The 18,446-nt window shown below is 48.5% G+C and overlaps 1 long non-coding RNA gene across 1 annotated transcript; it reads left to right on the plus strand.

The window, feature by feature from the left end:
* The first annotated feature begins 202 nt into the window (after positions 1-202).
* On the plus strand, positions 203-17,174 carry LOC139241620 (uncharacterized). Its single transcript, XR_011588947.1, has 3 exons — positions 203-624; positions 3,242-3,330; positions 16,519-17,174. It is a non-coding gene; the product is annotated as an uncharacterized lncRNA (long non-coding RNA).
* Positions 17,175-18,446: the final 1,272 nt, after the last annotated feature.

Raw genomic sequence — 18,446 nt, forward strand, 5'->3', positions numbered from 1 at the left:
AGCAGGAACAATGACTGAGGGCCAGAATGACCATGTTCAGTGCCCAATGGGGGCCCAGGAAATCCTGTCCCAGTCACTGAGGTGGTCTTGGGTATTTACCCAGCATTCCCCGCGATGGAGAATGTGCCGAGCCCAGACTACAGGGGCCCAGTGCGCAGGCGCGAGACCTGGCGGTATGTGGAGCATGCGCGGTGCGTGTAATGGCGGAGCGGCTGTGGTGAAATGTGTTCCGCCAAACAGCTCCTACTCCGCGGGGCGGAGGGGAGTAAAGGACCAGCGGGGAGCCGGGGAGGCTTCAGAAACACCTGGTGCCCGCCGGAAGCCCGGAATAATAACCGGAATATCGGCGGCTGCAGCCTCGAGGCTTTCCCCGGTCACAGGCCCAGGGTAACGGCGGCCATCTTTGTACAGGAAGGCAGGGTCAGTCCTCCGCCATCTTGGTTCAGTGAGCAGCAAAGCGCATGCGCGGCCATCTTGGTAAAGTAAGAGCTGAGTTATTTTATTCTCACACATCGGATTTCTCTCATTGTTCTGATCTCCAAAGTGTATCGTCCCAACCTTCTCAACCTGTCCTCATCAGAGAACCCCCTCCTCGCCGGAATCAACCTCTGAACAGTCTCCAGTGTAAGTATATCCTTCCTTAAACACACAGTGTTCCAGGTGTGGTCCCACCAATACCCTGTACACTTGGAGCAGGATTCTCTGCTTAAACACACAGTGTTCCAGGTGTGGTCCCACCAACACCCTGCACACTTGGAGCAGGACTTCTCTGCTTAAACACACAGTATTCCAGGTGTGGTCCCACCAATACCCTGTACACTTGGAGCAGGACTTCTCTGCTTAAACACACAGTGTTCCAGGTGTGGTCCCACCAATACCCTGTACACTTGGAGCAGGACTTCTCTGCTTAAACACACAGTGTTCCAGGTGTGGTCCCACCAATACCCTGCACACTTGGAGCAGCACTTCTCTGCTTAAACACACAGTATTCCAGGTGTGGTCCCACCAATACCCTGTACACTTGGAGCAGGATTCTCTGCTTAAACACACAGTGTTCCAGGTGTGGTCCCACCAACACCCTGCACACTTGGAGCAGGACTTCTCTGCTTTTTATTCTATCCCCCTGACAATAAAGGCCAACATTACATTTGCCTTCCTGACTACTTCCTGAACCTGCAGACTAACTTTTTGTGTTTTATGCACAAACACCCTCAGGTCTCTCTGTCCTGTAGCACTTTGCAATTTTTCTCCATTTAAATTATAATTTGCTTTTCTATTATTTCTGCCAACGTGGATAACCTCACATTTTCCCATATTATAATCCATCTGACAAATTTTTGCCCACTCATTTACCCTGTCTATATCCCTTTGCAGATTTTTTTTGTCCTCAATTTGCTTTCCCACCTATCTTTGTATCATCAGCAAACTTGGCTATATTACACTCGGTTCTTTTATCCAAGTCATTAATAAAGATTTTAAATAGTTGAGGACCTAGCACCGATTCCTGCGGCACCCCACTAGTCACCATTTGCCAACCAGAAAAAGACCATTTATCCCGACTCTCTGTTTTCTGTTAGTTAACCAATCCTCTATCCATGCTAATATACTGCTCCCAACCCAGTGAGCTTTTATCTTGTGCAGTAACCTTTTATGTCCCACCTTATCAAATGCCTTCTGGGAATCCAAATACACCACATCCACTGGTTCCGCCTTATCCATCCTACTCATTATATCCTCAAAGAACTCCAGCAAATTTGTCAAACATGATTTCCCTTTCATGAAGCCATACTGACTCTGCTTGATTGAATCAAGCTTTTCCAAATGTCCCACTACTGCTTCCTTAATAATGGTCTGCAGCACTTTCCCAATGACAGATGTTAGGCTAACTGGTCTTTAGTTTCCTGCTTTTTGTCTGCCTCCTTTTTTAAATATAGGCGTTACATTTTCGGTTTTCCAATCTGTTGGGACCGCCCCAGAATCCAGGGAATTTTGGTAGATTACAACTAATGTGTCCACTATCTCTGCAGCCACTTCTCTTAAGATCCTACGATGTAAACCATCAGGGCAAGGTGACTTGTCTGCCTTTAGTCCCATTATTTTACCGAGTACTACTTCATTATGAATCGTTATTGTATTAAGTTCTTCCCTCACTATAGCCCTTTGATTATCCACTTTGGTATTACTCTCAGTGACTGAGTGTTTTACTGTAATTAAACTAATCTTGGACTGTCTCTGTCAGATATTAACTCCGGCACGGTCCCAGCAAACACTCCCACTCCCTCGTCCCTCTGATGTTTCTGCAGAATTGCTTTGTGAAGACGGGCTCATGGAGAGAAACACCCTGCACGGAATGATCCCAAATTGAGCATCTCCAAGGGACAAGGCTTGCAGCTTTAATCATTCTCTGTCCTTTCCCCCCAGGCCCAGTTCCTTTGCTCAGATTCTGATAAAAGTAAATTGGGAAAAGTGCACTTTGATTTTTACAGATTGAATTATTGCAGAGAGCTGCGCATGCGCGGTTCAGCCCCACCCTCTGTGTCATTCCCAGTGAGCAGAAGAGCACATGTGTCCTCCCTCCCCCAGCCCTGCCTGTGATCGTCATTCACTCAGTGAGCAGAAGAAGATGGTTTAAAACAGCCAGGAATGGAGGCACCGCGGCCCCGGGGTAAGGCAGCGAGCAGCAGCCTCCTTACAGCAGCGCAGCGCTTTGGGAGTGTGTCCGCAGATGGGCTCAGAGATCGGCATTGAGTCCGGGGGGAGTTCAGGGGGAGTCGGGGGCTGTGTGTAAGAGGCAGAGTGGACCAAGAATCAGTGTCAGTGTGTGGTGTGAGTGGGGGAAGTGAGAGGCCATTCTCGGGCTGTGTGTGGATAGCGTGTGTCCAGGGTAAGGGAGACAGAATGGTCAGAATCTGCTGTTTACAATCTGCTGCTTTCTCTCTCCAAACCAGGAGTGAATGTTCCTGATTCAGTTCCAATCTCACCGTGTCTGTAGTTCTTGGACAGTGAGCAGTGGAAACACACCTGTCAGTGAGGATGTGGGGAGTTTCGCAAAGTGCATCTATTGCAGGCACCAGGAGAGGAGTGTGGGAGAAGATATTTTAAAGACCAGTTATATTGTTTCGGTGAGCTGAGTTCTCCAGAACCATGTTGCTGGTGGTTGAGAGATACATTGTCGCTCCCTCATATTCTCCCCCGCATCCATCTCTTAGAACTAATAATGTTCTCGTATTATTATTCTCAGAGCAAAATTCTTCAACCAGCCAGAACAAATGTGAGCTTTCCTCCACCCGGAACACAAGGAACAGTGCAGGCAGCTCCTTCTCACACACAGTAAGTAGATTATCACTCACAGAGTGCAGAGACTCAGAACTGGCCTCAATCCTATTGTCACAGACAGCAGAAGCTGTCAGTCCCACAGTGATCCGAAGTGGCAGAGTTACATTGTGAATCTTACAGCCACATGGAGCAGTAGAATCACATGCTGTTTCACCATTGAAACAGATCACACTGACAGGTACATTAAACACCCACACTCACTTGCCAGAAACTGGCAGGTAGAGAATAAAAGACAATCATCTATCAGAAAAAATGTCCAATGGAATGTATAAACCACACTCGCATATCAGAAGCTGATGGTTACAGAGCAAAAGCCATATTCATGTTTCAGAATCTGACGGATTCAGTATTTAAACCCCCCGAACATACCAGAAGATGACAGGTGCAGAATAAAACCCACATTCCCGTAGCATAGACTGACAGATACACACACCCACATATATGAAAGTGACAGTAACAGAATAAAATCCCCACTTGCATACCAGAGATTGACAGGTAAAGTGTAAATCTCATGTGCACATGTCGGAAAACTGAAAGGCAGTAAGTAAAATTGTTACTTGCATCTCAGAAACTGATCGGGGCAGAGTAAAACCCACACACACACACATCAGAAAAAATGACACAGAGAAGGCAAAATCTTTATTCACATATCAGAGAAATACAGGTTAAAAGTAAAATTAATTCTCACGTTCACAAACTAGAGACTAGCTGATACAGAGTAAATTCCACACTCACATAGCAGGAACTGACAGGTACTGTCTAAAACACAATCAAGTAGCAGGAACAAATAGGTACAGTCGAATATAGCAGAAACTGAGAAGCACAGATTATACCTGAACACACAACAAAACCTGACAGTTACAGAAAAATACACACACTTGAATATCAGAGATTGAGAGATACGGTATGAAACCCACACTCACATATGAGCGACTGAGTGATACAGTATAAAACCCACACTCACATATCAGAGGCTGACATATTACAATCCATATTCCCATAACATACAGTGACATGCCCAGACTCACGAACCAGTAATTGACAGGTACAGGGTGAAGATCTCTCTTTCATTCCAGAAACTGACAGGTACAAAGGAAAGTCCACTCACAATTAAGCAGAAACTGGCAGTTATAGAGTGAGGCCCACAATCTCATGTCAGAACGTGACAGGTACAGAATAAAACCCAGATTGCCATAACAGAAATGGAGAGATACAGAGAAAGGACCACACTCATAGCAGAGACAGATAGATATCGAGTAAAACTCAGACTCATTTACCAGAGACCGACAGATTCAGCATGAACACTCACCTCCATAACACAAATTGACAGTTAAAAAGAAAAACGAATACTCGATCAGGAATTGGTGGTACACAGTAAAACAATACTAACATACTGGAGAATGACGGGTATGGAGTAGAGCTCACATTCACATAACAGATGGATAGATACAGCGCAAAATACACATCACACACCAAGAATGAAAAGAAACATAGAAAATAGGTGCAGGAGCAGGCCATTTGGCCCTTCGAGCCTGCACCGCCATTCAATATAATCATGGTTGATCATGCAACTTCAATACCCCACTCCCGCTTTCTCTCCCTATCCCTTGATCCCCTTAGCCCTCAGGGCCACATCTAACTCCCTCTTGAATATATCCAACGAACTGGACTCCACAACTTTCTGTGATAGAGAATTGCACAGGTTTACCACTCTCTGGGTGAAAAAGTTTCTCCTCATTTCAGTCCGACATGACTTACCCCTTATCCTTAGACTGTGACCCCTGGTTCTGGACTTTCCCAACATCAGGAACATTCTTCCTGCATCTAACCTGTCCAGTCCTGTCATAATTTTATATGTTTCTATGAGATCCACTCTCATTCTTCTAAATTCCAGTGAGTGTAAGCCTAGCCGATCCAGTCTTTCTTCATATGTCAGTCCTGCCATGCCGGAAATTAGTCTGGTGAACCTTCACTGCACTCCCTCAATAGCAAGCACGTCCTTGCTCAGATTAAGAGACCAAAACTGCACATCATACTCAAGGTGTGGTCTCACCAAGGCCCTGCACAACTGCAGTAACACCTCCCTGCTCCTACACTCAAATCCTCTCGCTATGAAGGCCAGCATGCCAGTTGCTTTCTTTACTGCCTGCTGGACCTGCATGCCTACCTTCAGTGACTGATGTACCATGACACCCAGGTATCTTTGAACCTCCCCTTTTACTAATCTGTCACCATTCAGGTAATAATCTGCCTTCCTGTTTTTGCCACCAAAGTGAATAACCCCACATTTATCCACATTTTCCTGCATCTGCCATGCAATTGCCCACTCACCTAACCTGTCCAATTCACCCTGCAGCCTCTTCGCATCCTCCTCAGAGCTCACACTGCCACCCAGCTTAGTGTCATCTGCAAACTTGGAGATATTACTTTCAATTCCATCGTCTAAATCATTAATATATATTGTAAATAGCTGGGGTCCCAGCACTGAACCTTGTGGCACCCCACTAGTCACTGCCTGCCATTCTGAAAAGTATCTGTTTATTCTCACTCTTTGCGTCCTGTCTGCCAACCAGTTCTGCCTCCACGTCAGTACATTACACCCAATCCCATGTGCTTTAATTTTGCACACTAATCTCTGGTGTGGGACCTTGTCAAAAGCCTTTTGAAATTCCAAATACACCAAATCCACTGGTTCTCCCTTATCCACTCTACTAGTTACATCCTCAAAAACCTCTAGAAGATTTGTCAAGCATGATTTCCCTTTCATAAATCCATGCTGACTTGGACCGATCCTGTCACTACTTTCCAAATGCTCTGCTATTACATCTTTAATAATTGATTCCAGCATTTTCCCCACCACTGATGTCAGGCTAACCGGTCTATAATTCCCTGTTTTCTCTCTCCCTCCTTTTTTAAAAAGTGGGGTTACATTTGCTACCCTCCAATCCATAGTTACTGATCCAGAGTCCATGGAATTTTGAAAAATGACCACCAATGCATCCATTATTTCTAGGGCCACTTCTTTAACTACTCTCGGATGCAGACTGTCAGACCCTGGTGATTTATTGGCCTTCAAATCCCATCAGTTTCCCTCCAAGCATTTCCTGACTAATAAGGATTTCCCTCAGTTCCTCCTTCCCGCTAGACCCTCGGTCCCCTAGTATTTTTGGGAGGTTATTCGTGTCTTCCTCAGTGAAGACAGAACCAAAGTATTTGTTCAGTTGGTCTGCCATTTCCTTCTTCCCCATCATGAATTCGCATGATTCTGACTGCAAGGGGCCGACATTAGACTTCACTAATCTTTTTCTCTTCACATATCTATAGAAGCTTTTGCAGTCAGTTTTTATGTTCCCTGCAAGCTTACTCTCATATTCTATTTTCCCCCTCCTAATTACACCCTTAGTCCTCCTCTGCTGAATTCTAAATTTCTCCCAGTCCTCAGGTTTGCTGCTTTTTCTGGCCAATTTCTATGCCTCTTCCTTGGATTTAACACTGTCCCTAATTTCCCTTGTTAGCCACGGTTGAGCCACCGTTCCTGTTTTATTTTTTACGCCAGACAGGGATGTACAATAGTTGTAATTCATCCATGTGATCTTTAAATGTCTGCCATTGCCTATCCACCGTCAACCCTTTAAGTTTCATTCACCAGTTTATCCTATCCAAATCACGTCTCATACCATCGAAGTTTCCTTTAAGTTCCGGACCCTAGTCTCTGAGTTAACTGGGTTGCTCTCCATCTTAATGAAGAATTCTACCATGTTATGGTCACTCTTACCCAACGAGCCATGCAAGACCAGATTGCTAATTAATCCTCTCTCATTACACAAAACCCAGTCTAGGATGGCCTGCTCTCCCGTAGGTTCCTCGACATATTGGTCTAGAAAACCATCCCTTATACACTCTAGGAAATTTTCCACCACAGTATTGCTACAAGTTTGGTTAGCCCAATCAATATGTAGGTTAAAGTCACCCATGATAACTGCTGTACCCTTATTGCACGCGTCCTTAATTTCCTGTTTGATGCAATCCCCAACCTCCCTACTACTGTTTGGTGGTCTGTACATAACCCCAACTAACATTTTTTGCCCTTTGATGTTTCGCAGCTCTACCCATATAGATTCCACATTATCCCAGCCAATGTCCTTCCTTACTATTGCATTAACCTCCTCTTTAACCACTAAAGCTACCCCACCTCCTTTTCCTTTCTGGCTATTCTTCCTGAATATTGAATACCCCTGGATGTTATGTTCCCAGCCTTGGTTACTCTGGAGCCATGTCTCAGTAATCCCAATTACATCATATCCGTTAACAGCTATCTGCGCAGTTAATTCATCCACCTTATTACAAATGCTTCTCGCTTTGAGACTCAGAGCCTTCAGGCTTGTTTTTTAAACACTCTTTGTCCTTTTAGAATTATGTTGTAATGTGGCCCTTTTTGATACAGAATGAAACCCACAGACAATTACCAGAAATTGACAGGTACAGGATAAAATCAACCTCTCGTATCAGAAACTAACATAGAGTAAAACCCTCATCCACATACCAGAGGTGGACAGATAGAGTCAAATCCACACTCCCATACCAGACACCCACTATATAAGAAAATAAGAACATAAGAAGTAGGATCAGGAGTAGGCCATACGGCCCCTCGAGCCTGCTCCGCCATTTAATACGATCATGGCTGATACGATCATGGACTCGGGACCACTTCCCTGCCCGCTCCCCATAACCCCTTCTTCCCTTATCGGTTAAGACACTGTCTATCTCTGTCTTAAATATATTCAATGTCCCAGCTTACACAGCTCTCTGAGGCAGCGAATTCCACAGGTTTACAACCCTCTGAGAGAAAAAAATTCCTCCTCCTCTCAGTTTTAAATGGGGGGGGGCCCTTATTCTAAGTTTATGCCCCCTAGTTCTAGTCTCCTCTATCAGTGAAAACATCCTCTCTGCGACTACGCTGTCAAGCCCCCTCATAATCCTATACGTTTCGAGAAATCACCTTTCATTCATTCTTCTGAATTCAATGAGTAGAGGCCCAACCTCCTCAACATTTTCTCATAAGTCAAGCCCCTCATCTCTGGAATCAACCAACTGAACCTTCTCTCAACTTCCTCCAAAGCAAGTATATCCTTTCATAAATATGGAAACCAAAACTGCACGCAGTATTCCAGGTGTGGCCTCACCAATACCCTGTGTAAATGCAACAAGACCTCCCTGCTTTTATACTCCAGCCCCTTTGCAATAAAGGAAAAGATTGCATTGGCCTTCCTGATCACGTGCTGTACCTGCATTCTAACCTTTTGTGTTTCATGCACAAGTACCCCCAAGTCCCGTTGGACTGTAGCACTTTGCAATCTTTCTCCATTCAAATAATAACTTGATCTTTGATTTTTTTCAGCCATAGTGCATCACTTCACACTTTCCAACATTATACTCCATCTGCCAAATTATTGCCCACTTACTGAGCCTATCTGTGTCCTTTGGCAGATTTTTTGTGTCCTCCTCACACATTGCTTTTCCTCCCATCTTTGTATCATTAGCAAACTTGGCTACGTTACATAGAAACAAAGAAAATAGGTGCAGGAGTAGGCCATTCGGCCCTTCTAGCCTGCACCACCATTCAATGAGTTCATGGCTGAACATGCAACTTCAGTACCCCATTCATGCTTTCTCGCCATACCCCTTGATCCCCCTAGTAGTAAGGACTTCATCTAACTCCTTTTTGAATATATTTAGTGAACTGGCCTCAATAACTTTCTGTGGGAGAGAATTCCACAGGTTCACCACTCTCTGGGTGAAGAAGTTTCTCCTCATCTCAGTCCTAAATGGCTTACCCCTTATCCTTAGACTGTGACCCCTGGTTCTGGACATCCCCACCATTGGGAACAATCTTCCTGCATCTAACCTGTCTAAACCCATCAGAATTTTAAACATTTCTATGAGGTCCCCTCTCATTCTTCTGAACTCCAGTGAATACAAGCCCAGTTGATCCAATCTTTCTTAATAGGTCAGTCCCACCATCCAGGGAATCAGTCTGGTGAACCTTCGCTGCACTCCCTCAATAGCAAGAATGTCCTTCCTCAAGTTAGGAGACCAAAACTGCACACAATACTCCAGGTGTGGCCTCACCAAGGCCCTGTACACCTGTAGCAACACCTCTCTGCCCCTGTACTCAAATCCCCTCGCTATGAAGGCCAACATGCCATTTGCTTTCTTAACCGCCTGATGTACCTGCATGCCAACCTTCAATGACTGATGTACCATGACACTCGGGTCTCGTTGCACCTCCCCTTTTCCTAATCTGTCACCATTCATATAATAGTCTGTCTCTCTCTTTTTACCACCAAAGTGGATAACCTCACATTTATCCACATTATACTTCATCTGCCATGCATTTGCCCACTCACCAAACCTATCCAAGTTGCTCTGCAGCCTCATAGCATCCTCCTCGCAGCTCACACTGCCACCCAACTTAGTGTCATCCGCAAATTTGGAGATACTACATTTAATCCCCTCTAAATCATTAATGTACAGTGTAAACAGCTGGGGCCCCAGCACAGAACCTTGCAGTACCCCACTAGTCACTGCCTACCATTCTGAAATGTACCCATTTACTCCTACTCTTTGCTTCCTGTCTGACAACCAGTTCTCAATCCATGTCAGCACACTATCCCCAATCCCATGTGCTTTACCTTTGCACATTAATCTCTTGTGTGGGACCTTGTCGAAACCCTTCTGAAAGTCCAAATATACCACATCAACTGGTTCTCCCTTGTCCACTCTACTGGAAACATCCTCAAAAAATTCCAGAAGATTTGTCAAGCATGATTTCCCTTTCACAAATCCATGCTGACTTGGACCTGTCATGTCACCTCTTTCCAAATGCGCTGCTATGACATCCTTAATAATTGATTCCATCATTTTACCCACTACTGATGTCAGGCTGACCATTCTATAATTCACTGTTTTCTCTCTCCCTCCTTTTTTAAAAAGTGGTGTTACATTGGCGAACCTCCACTGATCCAGAGTCTAGGGAATGTTGGAAAATGACTGTCAATGCATCCGCTATTTCCAGGGCCACCTCCTTAAGTACTCTGGGATGCAGATCATCAGGCCCTGGGGATTTATCGGCCTTCAATCCCATCAATTTCTCCAACACAATTTCCCGGCTAATAAGGATTTCCCTCAGTTCCTCCTTCTTACTAGACCCTCTGACCCCTTTTATATCCGGAAGACAGTTTGTGTCCTCCTTCATGAATACCGAACCAAAGTACTTGTTCAATTGGTGTGCCATTTCTTTGTTCCCCGTTATGACTTCCCCTGATTCTGACTACGTTTGTCTTTACTAACCTTTATCTCTACTAACCTTTATCTCTTTACATATCTATAGAAACTTTTGCAATCCGTCTTAATGTTCCCTGCAAGCTTCTTCTCGTACTCCATTTTTCCTGCCCTAATCAAACCCTTTGTCCTCCTCTGCTGAGTTCTAAATTTCTCCCAGTCCCCAGGTTCACTGCTATTTCTGGCCAATTTGTATGCCACTTCCTTGGCTTTAATACTATCCCTGATTTCCCTTGATAGCCACGGTTGAGCCACCTTCCCTTTTTTTCTTTTTCCGCCAGACAGGAATGTACAATTGTTGTAGTTCATCCATGCGGTCTCTAAATGTCTGCCATTGCCCATCCACAGTCAACCCCTTAAGTATCATTCGCCAATCTATCCTAGTCAATTCACGCCTCATACCTTCAAAGTTACCCTTCTTTAAGTTCTGGACCATGGTCTCTGAATTAACGGTTTCATTCTCCATCCTAATGTAGAATTCCACCATATTATGGTCACTCTTCCCCAAGGGGCCTCGCACAACGAGATTCCTAATTAATCCTCTCTCATTACACAACATCCAGTCTAAGATGGCCTCCCCCCTAGTTGGTTCCTTGACATATTGGTCTAGAAAACCATCCCTTCTGCACTCCAGGAAATCCTCCTCCACTGTGTTGCTTGCAGTTTGGTTAGCCCAATCTATGTGCATATTAAAGTCACCCATTATAACTGCTGCACCTTTATTGCATGCACCCCTAATTTCCTGTTTGATGCCCTCCCCAACATCATTACTACTGTTTGGAGGTCTGTACACAACACCCACTAACATTTTTTGCCTTTTGGTGTTCTGCAGCTCTACCCATACAGATTCCACATCATCCAAGCTGATGACCTTCATAACAGTTGCATTAATCTCCTCTTTAACCAGCAATGCTACCCCACCTCCTTTTCCTTTTATTCTATCCTTCCTGAATGTTGCATACCCATGGATGTTGAGTTCCCAGCCCTGATCATCCTGGAGCCACGTCTCTGTAATCCCAATCACATCATATCTGTTAACATCTATTTGCACAGTTAATTCATCCACCTTATTATGGATACTCCTTGCATTAAGACACAAAGCCTTCAGGCTTGTTTTTTTAACACCCTTTGTCCTTTTAGAATTTTGCTGTACAGTGGCCCCTCGGTCCCTTCTTCCAAGTCGTTAATATAGATTGTAAATAGTTGGGGTCCCAGCACTGATACCTGTGGCACCCCACTCATTACTGATTGCCAACCCGAGAATGAACCATTTACCCAGACTCTCTGTTGTCTGTTAGTTAGCCAATCCTCTCTCCATGCTAATATATTCCCCCCAGCCCCGTGAACTTTTATCTTGTGCAGTAACCTTTTATGTGGCACCTTGTCAAATGCCTTCTGGAAGACCAAATACACCACACCCACTTTATCCACCCTGGCCCATGATGTGAAGTGGAACATAATTCATCGAAAGCACCTCTGACAGTGTTGAGCAGAAACTGACCGATCAAATGTGAAAAATGAATTCCTGAATGTTTGGTATTGTACAAGACAAAAATAGAAAAAATGCATTTCTTCCAAATGTCCATTCCTGGTCCAAAATGATGGATTAGTGATTTTGAGATGAGATAAAATTATAACTTTCGCAAACTGTTTAAAAATAGACTGATATTTGAGGACAAAAATATTTCATTTCAGAATTTTTTTCAACATGGTAAAAGCAGAGAAGGAGTTTGATGACGTATGCCATTGCCTAATAGAGAACTGATTTAGTTGGCTACTATTGCATATTTTCTTCTAATTTTTTAAAGTTTTATTTGCTGTGTATTTCAAGTTCCAAGTCCACCTGTTTTGAATAACACCAAAAATGAAAATAATCATTGCATTTAGGATAAGGGGTAGGCCATTTAGGACTGAGATGAGGAGAAACTTCTTCACGCAAGAGAGTTGTTAACCTGTGGAATTCCCTGCCGCAGAGAGTTGTTGAGGCCAGTTCACCGGATATATTCAAGAGGGAGTTAGATATGGCTTTACGGTTAAGGGGATCAAGAGGTATGGAGAGAAAGCAGGAAAGGGGTACTGAAGGAATGATCAGCCATGATATTGAATGGCGGTGCAGGCTCGAAGGGCCGAATGGCCTACTCCTGCACCTATTTTTCTATGTTTCTATGTTCGTTACATGCTCAAAGAATTCCAGCAAATTTGTCAAACTTAACTTCCCCGTCATAAATCTATGCTGACTCTGCCTGACCGAATTATGTTTTTCCAAATGTCATGCTAATGCTTCTTTAAGAATGAACTCTTAAACATTTTCCCAAACACAGATGTTAGGCCAACTGGTCTATAGTTTCCTGCTTTTTGTCTGCCTCCTTTTTAACCGAGTGTGGCTCTCATTTCCCGGGCAACACCGAGTATGGCTCTCAGTCCCCGGGCAACACCGAGTGTGGCTCTCGGTCCCCGGGCAACACCGAGTGCGGCTCTCAGTCCCCGGGCAACACCAAGTGTGGCTCTCAGTCCCCGGGCAACACCGAGTGTGGCTCTCAGTCCCCGGGCAACACCGAGTGTGGCTCTCGGTCCCCGGGCAACACCGAGTGTGGCTCTCAGTCCCCGGGCAACACCGAGTGTGGCTCTCAGTCCCCGGGCAACACCGAGTGTGGCTCTCAGTCCCCGGGCAACACCGAGTGTGGCTCTCAGTCCCCGGGCAATACCGAGTGCGGCTCTCAGTCCCCGGGCAACACCGATTGTGGCTCTCAGTCCCCGGGCAACACCGAGTGTGGCTCTCAGTCCCCGGGCAACACCGAGTGCGGCTCTCGGTCCCCGGGCAACACCGAGTGTGGCTCTCAGTCCCCGGGCAACACCGAGTGCGGCTCTCGGTCCCCGGGCAACACCGAGTGCGGCTCCCGGTCCCCGGGCAACACCGAGTGTGGCTCTCGGTCCCCGGGCAACACCGAGTGTGGCTCTCCGTCCCCGGGCAACACCGAGTGTGGCTCTCGGTCCCCGGGCAACACCGAGTGTGGCTCTCCGTCCCCGGGCAACACCGAGTGTGGCTCTCCGTCCCCGGGCAACACCGAGTGCGGGTCTCGGTCCCCGGGCAACACCGAGTGTGGCTCTCAGTCCCCGGACAACACCGAGTGTGGCTCTCAGTCCCCGGGCAACACCGAGTGTGGCTCTCAGTCCCCGGGCAACACCGAGTGTGGCTCTCAGTCCCCGGGCAACACCGAGTGTGGCTCTCAGTCCCCGGGCAACACCGAGTGTGGCTCTCAGTCCCCGGGCAGCACCGAGTGTGGCTCTCAGTCCCCGGGCAACACCGAGTGTGGCTCTCAGTCCCCGGGCAACACCGAGTGTGGCTCTCAGTCCCCGGGCAACACCGAGCGCGGCTCTCAGTCCCCGGGCAACACCGAGCGCGGCTCTGTCCCCGGGCAACACCGAGCGTGGCTCTCGTGCCCCGGGCAACACCGAGTATGGCTCTCAGTCCCCGGGCAACACCGAGTGTGGCTCTCGGTCCCCGGGCAACACCGAGTGCGGCTCTCAGTCCCCGGGCAACACCAAGTGTGGCTCTCAGTCCCCGGGCAACACCGAGTGTGGCTCTCAGTCCCCGGGCAACACCGAGTGTGGCTCTCGGTCCCCGGGCAACACCGAGTGTGGCTCTCAGTCCCCGGGCAACACCGAGTGTGGCTCTCAGTCCCCGGGCAACACCGAGTGTGGCTCTCAGTCCTCGGGCAACACCGAGTGTGGCTCTCAGTCCCCGGGCAACACCGAGTGTGGCTCTCAGTCCCCGGGCAATACCGAGTGCGGCTCTCAGTCCCCGGGCAACACCGATTGTGGCTCTCAGTCCCCGGGCAACACCGAGTGTGGCTCTCAGTCCCCGGGCAACACCGAGTGCGGCTCTCGGTCCCCGGGCAACACCGAGTGTGGCTCTCAGTCCCCGGGCAACACCGAGTGCGGCTCTCGGTCCCCGGGCAACACCGAGTGCGGCTCCCGGTCCCCGGGCAACACCGAGTGTGGCTCTCGGTCCCCGGGCAACACCGAGTGTGGCTCTCCGTCCCCGGGCAACACCGAGTGTGGCTCTCGGTCCCCGGGCAACACCGAGTGTGGCTCTCCGTCCCCGGGCAACACCGAGTGTGGCTCTCCGTCCCCGGGCAACACCGAGTGCGGGTCTCGGTCCCCGGGCAACACCGAGTGTGGCTCTCAGTCCCCGGACAACACCGAGTGTGGCTCTCAGTCCCCGGGCAACACCGAGTGTGGCTCTCAGTCCCCGGGCAACACCGAGTGTGGCTCTCAGTCCCCGGGCAACACCGAGTGTGGCTCTCAGTCCCCGGGCAACACCGAGTGTGGCTCTCAGTCCCCGGGCAGCACCGAGTGTGGCTCTCAGTCCCCGGGCAACACCGAGTGTGGCTCTCAGTCCCCGGGCAACACCGAGTGTGGCTCTCAGTCCCCGGGCAACACCGAGCGCGGCTCTCAGTCCCCGGGCAACACCGAGCGCGGCTCTGTCCCCGGGCAACACCGAGCGTGGCTCTCGTGCCCCGGGCAACACCGAGCGTGGCTCTCGGTCCCCGGGCAACACCTAGTGTGGCTCTCAGTCCCCGGGCAACACCTAGTGTGGCACTCGGGCCCCGGGAAACAGCGAGTGTGGCTCTCAGTCCCCGGGCAACACCGAGTGTGGCACTCGGTCCCCGGGCAACACCGAGTGTGGCTCTCGGTCCCCGGGCAACACCGAGTGCGGCTCTCGGTCCCCGGGCAACATCGAGTGTGGCACTCGGTCCCCGGGCAACACCGAGTGTGGCTCTCGGTCCCCGGGCAACACCGAGTGCGGCTCTCGGTCCCCGGGCAACACCGAGTGCGGCTCTCGGTCCCCGGGCAACACCGAGTGTGGCTCTCCGTCCCCGGGCAACAACGAGTGTGGCTCTCGGTCCCCGGGCAACACCGAGTGCGGCTCTCAGTCCCCGGGCAACACCGAGTGTGGCACTCGGGCCCCGGGCAACACCGAGTGCGGCTCTCAGTCCCCGGGCAACACCGAGTGTGGCTCTCGGGCCCCGGGCAACACCTAGTGCGGCTCTCGGGCCCCGGGCAACACCGAGTGCGGCTCTCGGTCACCGGGAAACACCGAGTGTGGCTCTCGGGCCCCGGGCAACACCGAGTGTGGCTCTCGGGCCACGGGCAACACCGAGTGTGGCTCTCGGGCCCCGGGCAACACCGAGTGTGGCTCTCAGTCCCCGGGCAACACCGAGCGCGGCACTCGGGCCCCGGGCAACACCGAGTGTGGCTCTCGGGCCCCGGGCAACACCGAGTGTGGCTCTCGGGCCCCGGGCAACACCGAGTGTGGCTCTCAGTCCCCGGGCAACACCGAGCACGGCTCTCGGTCCCCGGGCAACACCGAGCGCGGCTCTCGGGCCCCGAGTCAGAGCCACCGGGCCCAGCCCCTCCTCCACACCAGGAAAAAAACAACTTACATTTATACAGCAGGCCCAGCAATTCCCAGCCGCTCTGTATCAGGGTGGGCGCTGGATGTGGAAGTCACTCACTGGCCTCCTGAGTGGGTCTGTTTGTTACATCAGTTTGAGCTGGATGGAGAGGGGGAGAAGCTGCTGGGTTTCACCCCCAGTACGTCTGGGCCCAGTGGGGCCAACAATTTCCCATGAGGGCCTGTCGAGGGAGATGGGTTCTCTTCCCTGAAAGACAGCAGTGACCCAGATGTGTTTTTACGACAATCCGGCAGCTTTCATGATCACTTTTTTCTCGTGCCGGCCCCACACAGACTAATTCAGCTCAATTTCACAACCTGCCTTTGTGTTTTTGTGGGTTCTCTCTCACACTCACTTTTCCTGTTTGAAATTCACTTTACAGGGTGTTAAAAGGGGAGGATTTGTAGACTGGAAGCTCAAACCAAACATCACCTCAAGATCTGACAGAGTCACTCGGTACATCGGGACTGGAATATCATCAGCTTTTGACCATGGAAGCAGAAGGACCCGTTCACAGTGGGGAGAAATGGTACACGTGCTCTGTATGTGGGAAGGGATTCATTCGATCATCCGACCTGCTGAGACACCAGCGAGTTCACAGTGGGGAGAGACCATTCACCTGCTCTGAGTGTGACAAGGGATTCTCTCTGTCAGGCAACCTGCTGAGACATCAGCGAGTTCACAAGTGACTGCAGGGGTTGGATTCTGCTGTTATTCACATCCCGGACTGAATCGTGATCATTCTGACAGTTGGGGTTTATATCTCCTGTAACACTGATGTTAATAACTCCTGAAATCGACTGGAGTTTAATATTTGGGATAAAGACACATAAATTAGTTTTGCTTTCAACACATTGCTGTGGATTTTTGTCTTTCCCACCTGAGTGTTTAGCATCACCTGGCTGGAGCTGAGAAAGGACAATCTGTGGGGAGGATCTTACGGGGAGATCAGAACTTCAGCCTGGACACAGTCCTTCAGGGCCACACACAGATCTCATTCATCTCAACTCCAATGTGTATATGCCCAACCTACTCAACCATAAGTCAATCCACTCAACTCTGGAACCAACTCTGGAATCTGCAGCAGACATGAGCAAGGACCTGAGGCTTATTAAAAGACACATATTTCATTACAGACAAGGTTACGCTGGGAGAAATGTTCAGTTAGATCATAAGAAATAGTAGCAGGAGTAGGCCATTTGGCCCCTCGGGCCTGCTCCGCCATTCAATAAGATCATGGCTGATCTGATCATGGACTCAGTTCCACTTCCCTGCCCACTGCCCATAATCCTTTACTCTCTTATCGCTCAAAAATCTGTCTATCTCCGCCTTAAATATATTCAAAGACCCAGCCTCCACACCTCTCCTTGGCAGAGAATTCCACAGATTTACAACCCTCAGAGAAGAAATTCCTCGTCTCAGTTTTAATTGGGTGGCCCATTATTCTAAGACGATGTCCCCTAGTTTTAGTTCCCCGTGTAAGTGGAAATATCCTCTCTGCATCCACCTATCAAGCCCCCTCATTATCTTATATTTTGATAAAATCACCTCATTCTTCTGAACTCCAATGTGTTTCAGCCCAACTTACTCAAGCTATCTTTATAAGTCAATCCCCTCATCTCCGAAACAACCTAGTGAACCTTCTCTGAACTGCCTCCAATGCAGGTCTATCCTTCCTTAAATACAGAGACCAAAATACAGAGTCCATTACAGGCAACATGCCAATCAAACCAGCAGCACACTGGCAGCTTAACAGTGTTTCATTGGCCGACAGGCTTTTCTTTAATAGATTTGCTGAGTGGATATAAAGTTAAACCAGGTTTGCAGGCGTGATGCTCTATTCACATATTGAAGATAGAAGAGATGCTGTGGGGTACATGCTAAGTCCAGTAGCTGAAAGTGATTAACAGACTGGGTTTTGTGTTTACTGATCCCGGGCGTGTTACCAATACCAGCAAAATCGAGGCCCATGGAATAACGGGGACAGTGGCAGCATGGATATGAAAGTGGCTAAGTGACACAAACAGAGTAGTGGTGAACGTTGTTTTTCAGACTGGAGGAAGTGGTGTTCCCCAGAGGTCGGTATTGGGGCCACTGCTTTTTTTGATCTATAATAATGATCTAGACTTGGGTGCACAGGGCACAATTTCCAAATCTACAGCTCACACAAAACTTGGAAGTACAGTGAAAAGTGAGGAGGTAGTGATAGACTTCAGAAAGACATAGACAGGCTGGTGGAACTTAACGTAGAAAAGTTTAAAAGTGATACATTTTGGGAGGAAGAAAGAGGAGAGGAAATATAAACTAAAG

This window comes from Pristiophorus japonicus, unplaced genomic scaffold (assembly GCF_044704955.1).
Source record: "Pristiophorus japonicus isolate sPriJap1 unplaced genomic scaffold, sPriJap1.hap1 HAP1_SCAFFOLD_112, whole genome shotgun sequence".
NCBI lineage: Eukaryota > Metazoa > Chordata > Chondrichthyes > Pristiophoridae > Pristiophorus > Pristiophorus japonicus.